The sequence below is a fragment of the Felis catus genome, chromosome A1 (assembly GCF_018350175.1).
Source record: "Felis catus isolate Fca126 chromosome A1, F.catus_Fca126_mat1.0, whole genome shotgun sequence".
Classification (NCBI taxonomy): Eukaryota; Metazoa; Chordata; class Mammalia; order Carnivora; family Felidae; genus Felis; species Felis catus.
Genome location: NC_058368.1, coordinates 169,727,585 through 169,748,594, shown reverse-complemented (window position 1 = coordinate 169,748,594; position 21,010 = coordinate 169,727,585). Strand labels below are relative to the sequence as shown.

The 21,010-nt window shown below is 39.8% G+C and overlaps 1 long non-coding RNA gene across 2 annotated transcripts in view; it reads right to left on the bottom strand.

Moving 5' to 3' along the window:
• The window catches only part of LOC123379297, a 136,181-nt gene extending 117,415 nt beyond the window's left edge, over positions 1 to 18,766 (bottom strand). For both annotated transcript variants that reach the window (XR_006583592.1, XR_006583590.1), the window contains exons 1-2: positions 18,601 to 18,766; positions 12,515 to 12,679 (exon numbers count right to left, since the gene is read on the bottom strand). This is a non-coding gene — a long non-coding RNA (uncharacterized LOC123379297). The remainder of the gene's footprint in view (positions 1 to 12,514; positions 12,680 to 18,600) is intronic.
• Positions 18,767 to 21,010: the final 2,244 nt, after the last annotated feature.

Below are 21,010 nucleotides of genomic sequence, written 5' to 3'. Positions count from 1 at the left end.
GCCCACCCCAATATAATCCTTCCCTTGAGCAGGAAGGGATGGCAACCATGGGGAAGAGAGATTCAAGGGTCTGAGTGTCTTAAGGATACAGACGAAGAAGGGATAAAGATGGAAATGGCTCTCTGGAGCCTGGCTGAGGAAGGACTCCTGAATTTCCAGGGGGTAACCCTCTAAGTATACCACGTGTTTGGTTACTTCTGAGCATATCCTTAAGAAAGAAGAGAAGAAAGAAGAAAGAAGAGAGAAGAGTAGAAAGAAGAGATACCCACCAGATTGGAGGTTTTACACCTGGCAAAATTTCTGCCAAGACTATGACTGTGGTTGAAGGGGGAACAAAGGCCTAAAATAATGACTTGCCAGGAAATCAAAGCACAAGGAAAAAACTGCATCGCTGTAATTAGGTACTGTATTTGGCTTCACTGTATTTCAAATGGAGGTTTCCAATACAGTTTTGTTCCCTTCTTGAAAGGGCTAATTATACCGATGTTTCCAAAGAAACACGTGATTGCTACAGTGGTTTTATTAGTATGTTTTCCAGAGGGCTGGTATGAATTAAAAGCCAGACCAGTTTCATTCAAAAAATATTTGGTCGTTTTATTTTCAAACTCTGAAAGTAGGAGCATTCATATTTATAGATCCCTGTGTACACAGAGATGTGCCGAGAAGCAGCCAATGTCTGCCTTTGGCTTTACTTCCAAGGAAACACGAATTACTCATGCACAAATAAGCACAAATAGCTGTCTTTGCAATCATATAGAACAAACTTACAAAAATACAGCCATTTCAAGGGGTATGAATGCACAAAGGCATGTGTTTGTATAGTTGTTTATTAGATTTATGAAATTGTGCTTCTTTTGTGACACAGACTCTTCAGGGAGCCAGTGCAAAATAATGTTTAATTTAAATAGATTGCAAACAACATTGACTGCCATATATTAGCATCAGTAACTCCCCATAATAAAACTAAGGTTTTGCTCACAGGGGCTTTGCAATCAGGGCAGGCAGAGAAAATTTTACAAATGAGGACCCTCCATGGGAAGTCTACACTCACTCCTCTTTCCCTGAAGCCTGAATTTCTAAAGTGTAGCTGGAATGCTTCCAGTCATGCTAATTGTGATGGTGGTACATGGGGAGAGGTGCAATTTCCAAGGCAGGGTTATTTAGGGCCTTAGAGGCCAGTGTCTTTGTTGGAATTGCACTAGGAATGGAAAAGGCAGCCTGAGCTCACTGGGGTCTCGTATCCCTGTAGCTCACCCCACTGAGTAGTCACAGGGGACATGCTAGATGCCCATAGGATCTCACAGGCACAGCACCCACACTCAAATTATAACTAAAAACTTATGGACTCAGTGAAAACTGTTGGCAATGTAATATCACCTAAAATGTCACACACCAACCACACCTTCCCAGTCCAAAGTTTAGATACTTTTTTTGAAAAGCATCTTCCTGATAATCTTTGGTTAACGGGAAAGGTACAAGAAATCAGCACAGCCATGGACACGGGAAAGACATGGCAGCCACCGAGGGGAGCAAAGGATGGGGGGTGAACTGGGATTAACCAGTAGTGAACCGTTTGATAATATAAACTGAAATAGCCCAGCTCTTGTAAGTTAAAGGACTGTCGACTCTGAGGTATTCAGTTCTGTGGGGGTTAAGTCAATTTTTGTAAATGAGGACCTTTGTTTCTACCTTCACAGCAATCCCTCCTCCACTGCCAGCTCTCCTTTGGGAGCATCCTCCCTTGCACTCAAAGCCACTGTCAAGTTGCTGAGGACTAACCTACTCACCTCCAGCTCCAGGGTTGGGCACCCGATCCATTTCTAGCCAGGCAGAGCATGTGGGCCTCCTGGTAACAATAACTGCTTCAAAAATGGGCACACATACCACACACTGGAGTAATAAGACTATAAGAGGGAATCTTTGGATTCTTCCCATAATTAGGAGGAAAGATCTTTCCATGGGAAGAGGGTAGGAGATGCTAGGCTAAGGAGATAACAATTAGCAGATCTGGATACAGGGGTGACCAGAGCTAGATAAATTCTTATTCTGATTAAGCCAGTTTAAATTTTTTTCTGTTGCTAGTGATCCAAGAGTAATGACTAACACAGGAAGGGAGCTGGGATGTCCAAAGTAGCTGAATAGGCAGGAAGGGGTACAGCATTATGTTGAGAGTCAGGGGCCCCAAAACATTATTGTCATTCTACTAACTGCATGATTGGGGTGAGTCATAGCCTTTCCATCTGTGGAATCACAGAAAGAACTAAAAAGTCAACGTCCTAGACTTTGAAAACAAAACAAAACAAACTTCTTTCTGAAGTCAAATCTTACCCCAAGTCCTAATTACACTAACAAGAATCCTTCTTGAGCATATGCCCTGCATTAGTTTTGGTTCTAAATGGTTCAAGTGTATTTCCCTCATCTTACTCCTCACAAAACCCTATAAGGTAAACCTGGTTATCAATTCCATTTTACAGAAAATGAAACTAAAGAACAGGGAGGTTAAGAATCTTTTTCAAGGTCACATAGTCATATATCTGGATAGCATGAAGCTCCAGGGTCTGTGTACTCAATCACTCCACTCTCAACCAAAGCACCTCTAGTGAAGTGAGGTAGGCAGCTTAGAAGCCCATCCCTTAGCTTCATAGGAAGCCATAAGTCTCTATAGAGTTTGATAACCACAAAATTCCATGCCAAATGATGTTTATCCCAACTCCAAATGTTTACATACGTATGTTTTCAAGCATACTGTGCCAAACCTGTTGTAACAAACCAGTCCTCAGACGATCTGGGATAACACTAAGGACAACTGTAGAAAGCCCCAAAGGGATATTCCTACAGTTTCAGCCCCTAACCCCATTTCTGAGGCAGTAGGAAATCCCAGAGCTAACTGTGAGAAAAACCCTAAAATAGTTTGACCTCTGGCAGTATTACACCTCCTTCTCCTTGGTACCATTTCGCCATCAGGTACCACATATGAGGCCACAGTCAACTTTAGAAGATAGGAAACCAAAACAAGCATTTGTCGCCATTTCCATAGACCATGTTCTCTGGAAGATTCAGAAACTTAGAGCTATGCTTAGTGCACTTAACGACTTAGGGTGGAAGATCTAGTCAGTAGCTGAAATTATAAGACTAGAAATGAGGAGACAAGAGGAGGCTGGACATACTCATCAGGAATAGACTACTGTTGATGTCCTAGGTATGGTCAAATTGCTTACCAATGATCAGAACATCACCGTTTAAGGAGTGGTGAGAGGAAAAGGAAGCAGGGCAGAAAACAATGAAGTTCTGGTTAGGAGGCAGGAGAAATATGTTTTATTTCAAGATACAGAGTTGAGTTACCCTCTTTTTAAATTTTTTTTACCTTCTTTCTCAGACCTCCATTCTCATTCGTATCAACTGTCCCACAGGAGGCTATTTGATGTGTTTGATGTAAGTTCTCATATATACTAATGTTCTTTAAAAAATGTATAATCTTGTTTTGGGAATATGTAAAGTTTTAGTTTAGGTAAATATTGTGTTAAAATCTCCTTTTATTTTCTACTTTTGCCACGTAATGCTCTTTTTTTTTCTTATAAGAATCATTGATGTTTTACATCAAATTAGTGGCTCCCCACTTTGGTATGGCATTCTACAGTTTGACCTAGCACATTTAAATTTTCCATTCCCATAATAATGTACACTGAGGTTCCCTCCATAAGCTGACATGCTTGTTCCTGCTTCATATTACAGTGCCTTCACTTATCTCCTTAAAGATAATTATTATGTGCCTTTTAGATTTTTGATCTCTCTGTTCCATTCATTCAGGTTCTGTATAGGATGTTCAATATTTATCTTTTGTCTTGGTTATGCTTGTCACTATTTGATGACTTGGCCTGTGACTTTTTCTTCCCCTGACACTATCGCCTATCTTGATTGGTAATGTGTTCAGTCTGGGTTTGATGGCCCCTGAATGGTTTCTTTCTATCGAGTGATCCTGCAAGAGGAAACTGCTCCATTCTTTGGCCCCAAACACTGCTCTTCTCTGAAAGTTTTAAGCCTTTAGTTGTAAGACCCTGCAGGTGTGAGGCATGACAGGGTAAAAGGAGAAAATGCCTGAAAATAGGCCAATCAGCTTGCATCTGTTTCTACTCCTAACCCACCCTTCTCCTAGATTGAGATTATCCCACAATCCCCTTAACCCTACTAACTGGGCTATTTTTGACTGTTTTCCTATCCCACTATACTGAGAAAAAAAAGTGCCTATTAGTCATTCCAGGCAGTGCAATGGAGGGAAAGGGGCACAATGTGACTCTCTCCCTGTGGTACCTGGCCCTTCTGCCTTTGTCCGCTGTTTACTATACTTTAGGCCAGAATCACACTCTCTCTTCTAAGGGTTTCTCAGTCTTTGCTTTCATTCTTTAGGCCCCTATATGTTCTTTTACTTCTGGGAAATCTCCAGGGCTGCTCTGTGGAGCCAGCCAGCCGGCTGTGTTAATTCACTTCTGTCAAGCCCTAGATATAATTTGAGGTCTGGGCTTATCTTCACACCAGACTCTGAGTCCCTCAAAAGGTAGGTGCTGGGTCATCTTACATCCAAACTCCCAGCTCCTAGCTCAATGTCAGGCAAATTACATTCAACCAAGACAAGTTTGTTGAATGTTATGGGTTGAATTGCGTCCCCTCCCAGAAAAGATTCGCTGTAGTCCTGCCAGTACCTTAGGATATGACCTTATTTGGAGACCAGGTCTTTATAGAGGTAATCAAGTTAAACGTGGTTGTTAGGGTGGACCCTAATCCAATATGACCACTACCATCTAAAGGAGAAATTTAAACACAGAGGCAGACATGCATAGAAAGAAGACAATGTGAAGATTCACAAGGAAAAAAAATGGTTATCTACAAGCCAAGGAGACAAGTCTGGAATGATCCTTCTCTCATGAACCTCAGAAGGAGCCAATCCTAGGAGCATCTTGATTTAAGACTTCCAGCCTCCAGAATTGTGAGATAATAAGTTTCTGTTGTTTAAGCCACCCAGTTGGGGTGCTTTATAACAGCGGCCCTAGGAAATTAATATACTAGAATGAACCAACATATGAATATATTTAACCAAAGACAATGAAGAAAGTACAACAGCATATGAGGTAGAACAGAATTTCAAGAAAGAGGTTACAATCCACAGAACAAAATGCCGCAGATGGTGTTGTGGTGGCATGAGGTGGAAAAATGTCCTTTGGACTTAACTGTTGGGAGTTTGGTTGTGCTTTGTTCTCAATATTCTCAGTGAAGTCCACGTTAGCAGAGTGAAGGCAGAAGCTCAATTATAAAGGGATGAGGAGTCAAAGAAGAAATTGGGGAGATATTACAGAAAAGGGAGATAAATCTATAGCTTACAAAGGAGTTTTCTGTAGGATTGAGAAGAAATGAGTCTGTTTATGGAATGAAAAGAAGCCCAAACAAGGAAAGCTTGACAATACAATAATATATAATCACATTGCCTTTGCGCAAATTACCTCTCTGCTTAGACATAAACCACAGCACTAATGACAGATTCTACTCTCATCACTGCAAGGCAGGGGACCCTTCTCCCTGACACGTATATACAATGTTCCTATTTCTGTCAGACCTCAGACTACCCTTGCAGCTGTGTCAATAGACAAGTCAGTAGGGCAGAGAGCAGCCTCCTGTATGGAGCACTTCACCCTGGTTCCTGCGCTCCCTTAACCCTCTACCTCCTGTTCCCTCAGAAGGCGAGTCTATCTCTGTGCCGTTTCTTCATCACTGGTTCTTATTAAATTAATCCCAGATAAAATGGCAGCTAGCTGGCTGGCAGTGGCTACAGGCATGATGGTCTCTAATACAGACACACAGGGACCTGAACTCACGGAATCCAAAGGCTTCTGGCCCCCCACGATATAATCTTAAATGATTCCTTGGGAAGATAAGAGTTTGGGGCTGGTGATATTTTAGGACAGGGCACTGGCTGAGTCGGCCAAAGGCTGCAGACTGAATGGCTTAAATGACAGGAATTTATTTCTCACGGCTCTGGATGCTGGCAAGTCAAAGATCAAGATGCTGGCAGAATCCGTTCTTAGTGAGGGCTTACAGACAGAGGTCTTCTTCCTGTATCCTGGCAGGGAGAAGACAGAGAACTCTGGTGTCTTCCTCTTCTTCTCAGGGCACTAATCCTATCATGGGGGCTCCACCCTCATGACCTCATCTGACTTAATCACTTCTCAAAAGCCCTACCTCCTAATACTATCACTTTTGGGGTTAGGGGTTCAACGTGTGAATGGGAGGGTCCACAAACATTCAGTCCATGATAAATACTTATGTAACCTCTTTAAAAAATGTTTTTTAATGTTTATTTATTTTTGAGAGAGCGAGAGCACGCGTGAGTGGGGGAGGAGCAGAGAGAGAAGGAGACAGAGTCCGAAGCAGGCTCCAGGCTCTGAGCTGTCAGCACAGAGCCCGATGTGGGACTCAAACCCACAAACCGTGATATTATGACCTGAGCCAAAGTAAGACGCTTAACCGACTGAGCCAGCCAGGTGCCCCCCAACCTCTTTTAAATAATATTCCACACCTCTTCTACCTGACCCACAGTTGCTGCCTTTTTTTTTTTTAATGTTTATTTTTGAGACAGAGAGAAACAGAGCATGAACGGGGGAGGGTCAGAGAGAGAGGGAGACACAGAATCTGAAACAGGCTCCAGGCGGTCAGCACAGAGCCCAACGCAGGGCTTGAACTCACGGACCGCGAGAACATGACCTGAGCCGAAGTCGGACGCTTAACCGACTGAGCCACCCAGGCGCCCCAGTTGCTGCCTGTCTTTACTGGGAATTCATTAATTTCCAGGTACAGTATTCTGACCGATCTTTGAGATCTCAAAAGCAAGCACGATAGGGGTCAACAGCCAACTAGAGAGAATATTTGGAGACAAATTCTCACATCAAATGTCTAGCCCCATCAGTACTAACCAAGTAATCTGGGAAAAGCCACTTAATATTGCTAAGCCTCCATATCCTCATCCATGAAATAGCATGACAGCAATACCTACATCCAAGGGCTGTTCTTAAATTTATTAAATGAGGTAAGACATGTAAAGCATTAGTTCTCACCTGGTCTGGAATTAAGTCTTCGCTAAATACTAGCATTTATTGTCACCCCCAACAAAAGCCCCACTTTTAGAAAATCAAACCTCAAAGTAGTCTGCCCCACTCAAGTTAAAATTTTGTTAATAAGTCAAAGTCTTGTTTCGCTGATTCAAGATAAAGCCGCTCAAAATAGAAACACAATCCTGGTAAATTTAGATGAATGGATGGAAAGTGTGAATCACTGATGATAGCATTTTGAGGAGCACATTTTGATCAAGGAGAAATACAGGCAGAGGAGAGCCTGTGGAACTGCATGGAATAAAAGCGTTGAAAGAAAAGGCATCATCCACAAAAGGCAAATTCACCTGCTTGCCAATAATACCTGACCTCCCTCTGGGTAAGGGAAATGCTGAGGACAGGGTATGGTTTCTGAGCCAAGTGCAGTGGGACACAGCTCACTGGTCACAGCCATTGGACAAGGGCAACAGGAAAATGTCTCAGGAAAACACTAACATCCCAAATTCCAGTGACCTGGACTGGATATTCCCCTCAAATGGATAACGGTGCCTCTGACACACTCAATCCCTTCCACACTGGGTTCAATTCAGCCTTCTCCAAATCCAGTCACCGTGGCAAACTTTGTTCTTAGGAGATAAAAACAACAACAACGATAACAGCAACAACAACAACAAAAATCCAGATTCCATGGCTTTTACACGCATGCCCGGTTACACTTTTCCTGACTTGGTGTGGCACACGAGAAGCCTCAGATTCATTGTCTATAGTACAACTCATCATCTTTGTTTTCAGTTCAAAAAACAAGGAATATGACTACTGTCTGGGGAATTCAGACAAAATTCATTATCAGACTGCAAGAAGTCATCTGGAGCCAAGCTTTTAAATAAGTTCAAATTTTAAATAGTGAGGCTGAGGGGAGAGCTTGAGTTTTTGAGTGTGATACCCAGTTCTGTCGCTTGTCTACTGTCTAACCGTGTGTAAATTCAATTCATTACACCAATATTTACTATCCACCTAATATGCTACTTAGTCTCTCAGACCCTCGATTTCCCCATCTCCAAATAGGACGATAATCTCTACTCCTAAGGTTGTTAGAATTCAATTAGAAATTGTGTAAGTGATTGGATAACATTTGAGACAGCAACTTTAGTCATCTACCCACCTCTTTCTAGGGCTTAGGAAGCTGCCTGCATAGTAGCATTTAAAAGAAGGCAAATGAGGGGCGCCTGGGTGGCTCAGTCAATTGGGCGGCCGACTTCGGCTCAGGTCATGATCTCGCGGTCCGTGAGTTCGAGCCCCGCGTCGGGCTCTGTGCTGACAGCTCGGAGCCTGGAACCTGTTTCAGATTCTGTGTCTCCCTCTCTCTGACCCTTCCCCGTTCATGCGCTGTCTCTCTGTGTCTCAAAAATAAATAAACGTTAAAAAAATTTTTTTTAAATAAATAAATAAAAGAAGCCAGATGAAGGACTATTCTACCCTAAACTGATTTATTTTTCCTCCAAAAAAGCAGGAAGCGGGCTCTATGTTTATTCTCTAAGAAAAATATATAGCATGGCAGAAATTTTGTTTGTTTGTTTGCTTATTGCTTGTGTATCACTTGCCTTTATGGATTTTGTTTGTACAGCCTTAGTGCCCAGAGTTGAGGGTGGGGGAAAGCAAGATTTTTTTTGGTAGGATAAACATGAAGGGAAAAAAACTTCCCTCAGGCCAGATTCCTTTGGGATTAAAAGAGAATAAGGGAGATTCTAGGGTAGAGGGGGGAATGTGGACTCAGGCCTCACCACACTCAGAGTGAAACAAATCCACACATGGCTCCATAATGCCCCTTTGTGGATGGAACCTTCAGCTGCCTTACACAAAAGTCTGTGTGTTCTAGAAGGGGCAGAGATGACTATGTACACATACTGGCCATGCGGACCAAACCGCTGGATGATTTAGAAGGTATCTGAGTGGGTGATTCAGCGACCAGACAGCTTAATTCATCACCTGCCAATATCTAGGCACTGTGTAAGTCTCCCAGGATCTTGAGGTGACCTCAGATAGCAAATACTGAAAATCACTGAGCTTAAGACTGGCAAGATGGGAGCTTACAAGAGAAACTAAGTTGACTTGTAGACAGTAAGATGGGGCATGACTACAATGAGACACCTCTTCACACCCACTAGGATGGCTATGATAAAAAAGATAGATAATGATGTGTTGATGAGGATGTGGACAAATTGGAACCCTCATATATTGCTGATGGAAATGTAAATGATGCAGCTGCTGTGAAAAACAGCTTGGCAGTTCCTTGAAAAGTTAAACGTAGTTACCATATGGCCCAGAAATTCCATTTCACCCAAGAGAAACGAAAACATATGCACGTGAATGTTCAAAAACTTGTACACAGATTTTCACAGCAGCAATTGACATCACAGACAAAATGGGGAAAGAATCCAAATGTCCATCAAGTGATAAATGGGTAAACAACATGTGATATATCCATACAATGGAATATTATTTTGCCATAAAAAGGAATGCAACACTGATTTTTGCTACAACGTGAATGAACGTTATGCTAAGTGAAGAAAGCCAGACACAAAAGTTCATATATTGCATAATCAATTTGTTTTTTGGTTTTTGTGGGGTTTTTTGTACGATCAATTTGTATGAAATGTCTAAAATAGTCAAATCCATAGAGAAAGTAGATTAGTGGATGTCAAGGTCTGAGGAGAAGGGGAAAAGGGTTTCTTTTTGGGGTGATGACAATTTTCTGGGATTAGATAATGGTGTTGATTGCACAACTTTAGTGAAAATACTAAAAAACCACTGAATCATACACTTTAAAAGGGTGAATTCTGGGGCACCTATGTGGCTCAGTTGGTTAAGTGTCCTGCTTCAGCTCAGGTCATGATCTCAAGGTTTATGAGTTCAAGCTCCACACAGGGCTCTCTGCTATCAGCACAGAGCCAGCTTCAAGTCCTTTGTCTCCCTCTCTCTCAGCCCCTCTCCCACTTGTTCTCACTCTCAAAAATTAACATTTTTTTTTAAAGGGGCACATTTGAATTACAGACTAAAATTCACAACTGCTATATATATATAAAGCACATTTATATAGACTTGGATCATAGAAGTTCAATAAATGGAACCTATCATTAGAAACCAACTCAAGGCAGGATCTGATCATTACAAAAGTGTCAAAATGCAATTTCCCACTAGGCACAAGGTGGTACCCATCTTGAGGCAAATTAAAATTCTCTTGGTTTGTACTGCCCAAAGCTGAACACTTGCCTGACATGGGCTCCTGATCCAGGGAAGGAGGTTACTCCCCCTTCTGCCCACAATGGTTCTTGAAGAGTCAGCTCAAACAGCAGGAGTAAAGGAAATTTAATCTAACTCATCCCAACTTTACACATTATCATGACTGCAAACCCTGCTGTGCTGATACCCAAAGACTGTCCTGGAAAGGAACATATTTCCACTTTGAGTTTTCTGATACTATCACATGGAAAGGAGAGAGGGAGCAGAACTGTGTGATTTAAAGGATTTAGATGTTTTAAAGGGACTGAGAGAGCAAGAGTAGACAAATGAAAGCAATAAACCAAGAGTCAGGACAGCAAGGCTGACACGGGCAGCTCATGCAGGGATTAGGGAGCACAGAAAATGTCCTCAGAAATGTCCTTCCAAGTTCAAACACAAGCTTCAGTTCTCATAAACACAGGGAAAGACTTAAAATGAAAAGAATGGAGCACAGCTCTGGGATGAGGAATGGGTCCTTTTCTTATGCCTATTAACTGACAGGCCCTTTATGATGGGAATAATGTTAGTACCCTGGAGGGGGTTATTATGATGCCTACTGGCTCATATTTTAGTTTAGAGCCAAAGTTCTTAAAAGTATGACTTATTTCTGAAGAAATAAAAAGGACTCTGCAAAGAATAGAACTAGTCAACATTATTACGGGGCAGTGACATAGCAATTTGCTTGCAAATGATTTTAAAAACTACTGCTAATAATATACCTTATTATATATAGTACTCTCAATAAAGCCACCTTGGGTAATCAAATTAATGCAAGGGAACGGTAAGGGAAGATGTGAACCTGTAGCATTACCAGCAATGACTGAAATTAATCCAAGTATGTAAAATAATCCAGGGGGACCACAGGAGAGTCCTGGGCAACAAAACAGCCATTTAGCTATCTCATGTGGTTGAGTAATGTAAGGGAGGACAAGAGTATTTACTAAGCAAAGAAATTGACACGAAGACAGGAAATCCAAACACGGAGGTTCACCTGTGTGCTTAACCAGAAAGTAATGTTATTTTCTTTACCTCTGATCTAATCACACTCATGCACACAAAACCCATGTCCAGAATGACCAATGGAACACCAAAGTCAGTGTTGTCAGACCTACTATAAATCTTCACTTGAAAGAGGAAATCATGGCTACTGCTACAAAAGAGCACGTTAATACAGAAAATGCTTGCAAAAAGTTGAAAAAAATCATGAAATAAACAAACACACACACACACACCACTCATATTTAAATGCTGCCCACAGGTAAAGGCTGGAGCAATCAGGTTCCACTGAACACTCTCAATCAGTGAATGCTACTTCCTGCCAATGAGGTAGAGGCTAGACTTTATAGATCCTTGTAATTTAGTGAATCGGGGCCCCAACTCCACTGGAGAAACCAAGAACGGAAGTAAGTGCTGCAGAATAAAACCTCACACTGAGCCCAATTAGCCATCTAATCCAATCTCTCCAGTTCTCCCACCATTGCCCAGATGAGGAATGGATGAGAACCTCCCCTGGTGAGTCTTCTTGAAGCACACAGCATCTTCAACTGAGCTGCTAATGGAAAGAGCCCTCTGAGCGTGGTGTAATATCCATCACAAACTGTCTGCAACTCACCCTTAACCTGATCTCAGCCTTTCCTGTTGTCTTTTAAAAATATATAGAGACCCACATTCAGCTCATTCAACCAGAAGTAGGGACCCAGATCAGGCGGTGATAGTAATTTTTGATTCACTGTAGCATTAATGCTTGGAGCAACTGAAACCTCAGGGGCTAAAGGACTTATTTGGGAACGAGTCTTATTTTTAAAATGCACTAGACCACATCAAGGAGTTCCACTGGGAAAACAGAAGGAAAGACCATCCCTACCCTGCCCAGGACAGTTTCTCGGAAAAGCCACATGGCAGATCCATCTATAACCTTAAAACCAGACTGGCCTGCCCGGCATCTTACCCCTGCCAGCTCACAAGGGCAATCCTCAAACACCAGCCAACGTGCAAGCTGTCACTCAGAACAATCTCCCCCAACTCCACATTCCCTGCCCAATTCCAGTTGGTTTTTCTGTGATAGTCTTCCCAGCTCTAAATTATTGGCTCTGTAACTCCAGTTATGGTCCTTCCTTTACATCCTCAGATTTGACATTTACCTTAGCAGGTGGTCTTCCAGGCAACATATGAGCCTGCAGCTCTCAGTCACGACCACAGTCATGAATACAATCAGCCCGTTTCATCGCCCGCTTGTCCTGGCTACTCTGCTAGTGTTCCTCTTGGCCATCACTGATTCCTTCATGAAGTCAGGGAAGATTCAGGCGCTGAAAAAAGTAGGAGAGAGAAAGAGAAAATGAATAGCAGCAATGATACCAAATAACAATCATGGGTAATTATATGCTGACTGAGACCCAGCAAGTAACCAAAGGATCAAGAGGTTAAGGAAGAAATAAAGAAGTAAACATAGTAAGTATATATGTACTATGCTTTCAAGATGCAGAGATAACACAGTAAGTATGGTTTTGAGATGGTAGCAGGATTAAAAGAGGGGGTTCTAAAGACTGTAAGGACTTAAGCATTATATGGAGGATCTATCCCTAGAAATGAGAAGGACCATAATTCTCAGAAATGCAGAGAAAGGGGGGAGGAAAAAAAATACAGAGAAATGACAGAGAAAAAGGAAAGTTGAGGGAATTTATGTTCATTCATCTGGTATCTTTAAAGTGAGAGATAAGTCATTTTCTAGGAATAAGGACATCAGTAAGCAGGGTCAGTATCTGAATGTAGTTGCCAAATGAGATGAAAAAGTGGTTTCCCAAAAAGCTGTAAGAACCCAGTTTACAACTAGAGAGCATGAGTGTCAGTAGAGACTTTCCTCAGCAATACTCAAAAGACAAATCAGACACAAAGAAACAAGACCGTGCACCGAAATTCGATCCAGTGAGGAACGAGGGTTCTGAAGGTTCTGGCAAATGTGTCTGCAAACGGCTATAGGACATGAGTCCGTACAAAGGATGAGTCCATACACAGGGTGCTGAAAGGGTGCTCGTCCCTGAGGAGAGACAAGGAGTTCATGGCAAAGCTGGAGTTCATGGCGAAGCAAATTCTAGGTTCAGAATGACTAAAGGGAAGAGGAAGAGGTGAAAGAACAGGAAGTGTCATCAGAGATAAATGGAGAGAAAGAGGACTGGAGTTATGCAGTGAAAGGGTATGAAGCCAAGGGGATAAACAGGCTTTGGTGGAGAAAGCAAAGCCCTTAAATCTGCCGCCAGAGGGGAGACGCAAAAGGGAGAGGGGAAGACCAAAAGTATGATACCGAGGAAAATAGGAACCTAGCCCCATAAGCCCATCATCACTTCAACAGCTAACATGTTGTCAATTTAATAGGGTTCTTCAGCCCTTAGCATCTGTATGAGAAGCCCTTGGCAGGCGGCTAGAAAAAATATTAAAAAGAGGACAATATCCAATAGTCCTAAAGTCAACTAAATAAGAACACATTGTTGACAAAGTCCTGCGAGTTAACACTGACATTCTTCTAACTGATACAGCTGAGGAGTTAGCAGTAATAATAGTGTGGTACGGGGCGACAGTGACCCAGAAAGAGCCAGGCTATCGTTTTACATTTCCATCTCCTCTTTCTCTCCTTCAGTGTTTCAGGAAATAGGTAAATGCTATCTGGATGACTAATTCAATTTATTTAATAGTATGTTTGTTTTTGCAAATGGCATGTTAACTACAGTGTGTCATATCAGATAGAAAAGATATGCAAACCAGATTTTATTTTAAGTTCAATATTACTGTGATTTAGAGAGTATGATTGGCAATTCTGAAGCATGAGAAAAACATTCACTAAGGATTTTAAAAATTATTTCTAAATTCCTCTGTTATTTATTCCATCTGTTCTCTGGGCTGTACATGTATATTTTTAACATGGTTCTAGTTTTGTCAATTCTTTGATAGTTTGCTCAGGGAAATACTTAGTTCAGTCGATACCCATTCTATTGCTAACAATTGGCCTTCTGTTTAAAAAAAAGTCTGAAAATCATGCACTAGAAAAAGAATTCTTTTCATGCATCCTTTAAGATTTAGAGGCAGGAAATCATTGTTAAGGAGTCTGACCTATGTATTTTATTAGAGTTGATACATTTTTGTATCATATTTAGAATATATTTTGTACTCTAAGTATCCTGGGAGAATATAACATAATTCTCCTCCCCCAGTAAAGGAAAAATAAATTCTTAACTTTTAATTATACTGGCTAACACTTCTGCTTCCATCTATGACAAAAACTGGCATCAAACTTGCCTCTTTCCATAAGCAACTAGAAAACTTAAAATATTATGAAGCAATTATATACAGATATTGAACAACAGATAGCCTCAGTCTGTGATCCAAAAGAAGAGACACAAAATGATCTAAGCCTCACAAGATCCCTAGCTTTCTACCTGGAGGCACTTTTCAAACCGTGGTGCTGGGAGACAAAACCCCAGCAACCGTGGTAGTCTGAGATGAGGAAACAGAGTGAGGTGTGGAGGCTGATGCAATGGAGAAGTGTGGGGCAGAAGAGAAAGCCATGCATAGAATGATCTCTAGACATGTGCACAGGGGTCTTCTTGGGGCTTTGGCGGCATATCAAGATGTGCATGCATTGAGTGAGACTTCTGATGGGTAAATAAAGGTTAGGTAAGGAACAATGGCCAGTGAGGAAGCAGTAAGTACAACGATTCTCAAGTCCCAGATCTGGGAGATATTTGAATTATGGCATTTAGAGTAAGAGACCACCCAGCTTTCAGTAGAGATCCCAGATGTGTCACTCCTAAAAAGTAGGACTAAAGTGGCCCTTATAAATAAAAGCTCTTCTGGATATGCTCTAGAAGATTTAAAATAATTCTCAAAGGAATCTAAAAGTAGCTTACTTGCCCGTCAAACTTTTTAAACGGAGAGAAAAATAAACTATACGTTAATTGACATAACATTGTCCATAATTCGATCACAAATTAAGAGACAAACAGGAAAATATGATTTTTCATATTCTGGTAGGATTATAGTCCCTAAATGATTCTTATTTTTTTAATGTTTATTTATTTTTGAGAGAGAGACAGAGTGTGAGTAGGGGAGGGGCAGAGAGAGAGAGAGACAGAATCCAAAGCAGGGTCTAGGCTCTGAGCTATCAGCGAAGAGCCTGACATGGGGCTCAAACCCACGAACAATGAGATCATGACCTGAGCGAAAGTCAGACACTTAACCAACTGAGACACCCAGGTGCCCCCTAAATGATTCTTGAAGGGACTCGGTTCCGCATCATTAGGAGAAGATGTGTTAAGGATGGCATAGCCAAGGAAAATAATCACTAAGTAACTTGTCTCTGTGCTTTCAGCCCACCATCAACTCCATTCTAGGTATTAAGAAAAAGTGTCCCTGGAAAGAAAGACAATGTGGATGGATTCTCATGTGCAAAAGAGGAGGAATTGTTGAAACTGCAGGGCAAATTTTGCTAAAAATACAGCAATCACTCAGAAAAGTACTGACATCTCTACAGTGTACATCTGCTTGGGTGAAACATATTTTATCTTGACACATTTATTGTTTCTTATTTAATTTTTTGGGATGGCCACATCTTTTGCTATGATGGCAGAGGATTTCAAAATGGCCCTGCATTCTCCCCAAAAAGAAGAGAACAGAAGAGGAAATAAACATAGATAAAAATGTAGAGCAATAAAAATAGAATTAGGACAGGAAAATAAATTATAAGCCACCACCGTGTCACAAAAGGACCTGTGCTGTATCAGAAAAGTAATGCAACTAGCTGTGTTTTGTTTCCTGATAGCATGAAAATATCCTGCCAAATCTGTCCGGGTCTGACTTTTGAGCAAGACTTTTGGTTACTGTTGGTTACATGATTACTAAATTACTAGGATTACTAAGGTTATGAGGTCTTCTCTAGAAAATAAATTCTTAGAAATGCTTTATAAAATATATTTTAAAATTATAACCATACAACTGAGCTACCTAGAAAAGAAAGAGGAAAAGAAAGAAAGAAAACAGAAACAGAGAAAGAAGGGGGAGTGGGTGGAAGGAAAGAGAATACTAAGAACATTTTTAGCAATAAATTTGAAAAGTCAAATGAAATAATTTTATAGAAAAATATACATTGCCAATACTGATATCTGAGTAAGTAAAAACGAAGAAAAAAACCTGTGATGTCTATTAACAATTAAAGAAATATTAAATATTTTTAGAAATCTGCCCACAAATTAAGCACCATGTTGTCTTCCAAAATATTTAAAGAACACATCTTTACCTTAGGTTAGTGGAAGAGAGAAACAGGAAGAAAATAAAAATCCTTTGAAAAGAATTTTTTTTTTAAAAAACTAGGCTAATTATTTTAAAAGTGTTAAGAAACAAAGACAAAAAATATTAACTATTCAGATGGAAAACAGAAATGTTATCTTCAAAGGTGCTCCTAAAAAGCTATTTTTCAACAGAAATAATGAAAACCAGAAAACCAAAGAATGACATACTGCCAACCTAAAATTTTATATCCAGAAAAAATATTTTAAAACAAAGGCAAAATGAATGTTTTTATTACAAATTTTAAAAAAATCATTTCCAGGAGACCTACAATAAAAAAAATAAATAAATAAAAGAATTTGTCAAACATGTGATCACAGAAACGCAGAAAAAGTGCAATGAGAAAAGTAAAAATGTAGGTAAATCTAAATGACCATTACTGTGACAAAAAACTAAAATGTTTTGTAGGAATTCAAATATATCTAGATTTAAGATGCACGACAAAATGACAAAAATAACACAGAAAAGGGTGAATTAAAGTGTCCTAAGATTCTAAAAATTTTAAGAAAGTGGTAAAATATTGGCTTACATCAACATGAATATGCATGTTTTAATCTCTAAAAATTAAAAAAGAATAGACTATATATAGGGGGAAAAGAGAAAATAAAAAATATATTTGATGAATTCAATAAGAGTTAAAAAATAAAAAGAAATGTAAAGTAGTGATGTCAAATAAAATGTTAATTTAAAGCCAAATATATATGTACTTACATTAGCATAAAGGGATTTAATGCTGCCATTAAAAGATTTAGATTATGATCTAGGGGCACGTGGGTGGCTCAGTCGGTTAAGCATCTGACTTCGACTCAGGTCATGATCTCACGGTTTGTGAGTTCGAACCCCGCACCAGGTTCTGTGCTGACAGCTCCGAGCCTGGAGCTGCTTCGGATTCTGTGTCGCCCTCTCTTTCTGCCCCTACCCTGCTTGTGCTCTCTTTCTCAAAAATAAAGAATAAAAATCTCGCAGTTCGTGAGTTTGGGCCCAAAGTTGGGCTGTGTGCTGACAGCTCAGAGCCTGGAGCCTGCTTCAGATCTGTGTCTCCCTCTGTCTCTCTGCCCCTCCCTTGCTCTCACTCTCTCTCTCTCAAAAATAAACATTAAAAAATTAAAAAAATTATCATCTAAAGTTTAAAAATAGAATAATTAACTCTAGGTTGCTCCGAGAGACAAATTTGAAGTATAAGAACAGGAAAAGGTTGAAACCAATAGGATGGCAAAAGATGCACCATGGAAACTTAAGCACAGAGCCAGACGAAGAAAATTTTAAGGCGAGAACATTAGCAGAGATTAATGAGGTATTTTATAATGATAAATGAGCCGGTCCACCAGAAAGATATAATAGTTCTAAGTCTGCATTCATTCAACAACATAGCTTCCAAATACCTACTGATAGCTTGGCTATCAATAAAAGGCTGACATTTGAAGAAACAAAAATCTACCAAAATAAAAGAGAATTAGTTGTATAATCTTGGCTGATGGAGTCAGATTAAAAATCAGCAAGCATACTGATATATGTAGCTCATGGCACCCATCAAGCGAACAATACAAAATCTTTGAAGTGCAGATGGAATGTTTACAAAAGCAGACCATATGCTGCCCCATAAAACAAATCTCAACAAATTGCAAAGGATTTAAATAATTTCAGCGTTTGTTTTTTTTTTTCTGACCATAACGGGGTCAAGCTAGAAATAAATCAAATGGCTTGAAAAAAATCACATGAAGATAACTAGAAAATCCCCCTTAGTTGAAAACTAAGCAGTACACTTGTAAATATTCATAAATCAAAAGCTATTGGTTAGCAAACTGGTCCTGTACACGGAGGGCAAGGAGATCGAAGAAATTGGCACACCACATCACAGTGGTAGGTGGCAGTTTTTCTAAGCAAGGAAACTTACTATGTTTGTTGTGGGCCTCATAGGATGAGTGAATTTCCACGCCCACCTCTGCCAGAATCTTAAAAGTTTATTTGGAGGCCTTAACTGGGTTCTCCGGAGTCTCAACAACACTGTATTCAAGGCTGCGTCCTGGAAAATGGCTCCCACCTTGAAGCCAGTGGGCGGAACAAACATTCCAAGCACTGGGGAGGAGGGTCAGAAGCCTCTTATTGCCCAGGTGCAGCTCCCAAGTTCAACCATCAGTTGCCTGTTATCCAGAAACTTCTCCAACAAAACACAAAAGATACCAGAACAGATTTTAAATTAAATAATAGTGAAGATATGATTTATCAAAATTTGAAACTTGAAGGCTGCGACTAAAACAGTACTCAAAAGAAAATTCATAATCTTCAAAAATATGCTTAAAAAGAAAAGCTAAAAAATAATCAACAATCTGACCTTACAATTCAAGAAGCTACATAAAATTAAGCAAATTAGCCCCAAAGAAAATAGAAAGAACGTAGTAAAGATACATTCAAAATTCAATGAATTTTAAAATTTAGATGAAATGAACAATTTTCTTGAAAAAGAGAACTGATCAAAACTGAAAAAAAAAAAGAAATACTAGTTTCATATCTATTAAAGCAATTGAGTTCGTTATTAAACCCTTCCCAGGGTTCGTTATTAAAACCCAGGGGCACCTGGGTGGTTCAGTCAGTTAAGCAACTGACTTTGGCTCAGGTCATGATCTCACGGTTCGTGGGTTCATGCCCTGCGCCAGGCTCTCTGCTGACAGCTCAGAGCCTGGAGCCTACTTCAGATTCTGTGTCTCCGTCTCTCTCTGTTCCTCCACTGCTCATTCTCTGTGTCTCTCAAAAATAAATAAACGTTAAAAAATTAAAAAACAAAAATACTTTCCCACATAAAGAATATCCCAAGTCTGGATGGATTCACTGGTGAATTATTCCAAATATTTAAAGAACTAACACTCATACAATATGTACAGAGAAGAAAAATAGTAAATGCCTTCAAATTCATTTCCTGAGGGCAGCCTAACCTTGATATCAATATCTGACAACATTACAAGACTGGAAAATTACAGACCACATTATCTAATGAGCTTAGATACAAAAATCCCAAACAAAATATTATAAAAATCTACACCCATAAAAACAAAAAGGTTAATACATCCCTACCAAATGGGATTTCAGGTGAGCAAAGGTGATTTCACGTTCAAAAATGTTGTCAGTGTAATTTACCATATTAATAGGAAAAAGTAGAGACATTATATAATTGTCAATAGAGACCAAAAAAAAAAGCATTTGATGAAAAGTCAATACTCATTTTTTATCTTTAAAAAACTGTGAGCAAATTTTTAAAAAGAGAGAGAGAGAACTTCCTGAATCTGACACAAGTTATCTACAACAGTCTAAAGTCACACATAACTACTTTCTCCCTGAAGTAAGGAATGAAACAGCAGTTTCACTGTCACCGTTTCTATGCAACCTTGATTGGAGATTCCAAGCAAGGCAGTGAGGCAAGAAGATGAAATCAAAGGCTTAATGATTGGAAACGGGAAAATAAAACTGCCATTATTCACAGAAGATATAATTGTGTATGGAGAAAAATCAATTAATCAACTGAAAATCCTCCAATAATTAGAATTTTTAAGTGAATTTATATGGATTTGATGAAAATCCTCCATGAACATTTTCATTTCTGTATAGTCCTGACATTTTAAGCAAGGAAGCAAGTTTGAATAGCAAAGGCCTTAGAAGCAAGAGATAATGTATGGTTCTAGAGAGATTTAGAGATTTATCTTTCTGGAGCCATTTGCTTACATTCCTGGCTGATAAACCTAATCTGTCTCCTTCAGGGAGAACGGGCAGGTCTGTAGGGGCTTCTTACAAGATCAGGAGTTTCCAATACTCAGTGTTCCATTACTCAGCTGCCCACACAAGCCTGTGTGGGCAGAATTCCCTTTGGCCCACTCTGCATCGCCTTCAGGAACTTGACGGGATTGGGAGGATAGTTAAGAAAAATGATGTAAACGTGTGCCATGACTAATAAGTTGTCTTCACCAGTTGGACTCATTTCCTTACCGATCAAAGTCGTGGAATGTGGTAAGCAAATCTTAGGAGTTGCTTGACCATTTGACTTAATATTTAATAGCAAACAAGTGAAAATAAAATTTAACGAACAATTTACAGTGGCACTAAAATATATCAAATGCCTAGGGTTATATCTAACAAAAAGCAAAAGACTTCTACACTAAAAAATAATGTGACAACAAAATTCTAAACAAATGGAGAGATTTATCACAGTCAGGCTTTGTAAAACCTGCATTGTGAATGTGTCAGTAATCTCAAAATCAATCTACAGATTCAATGTATTCCCAAACAGAATTCCCCCAAATTGTGCAAATTAACAG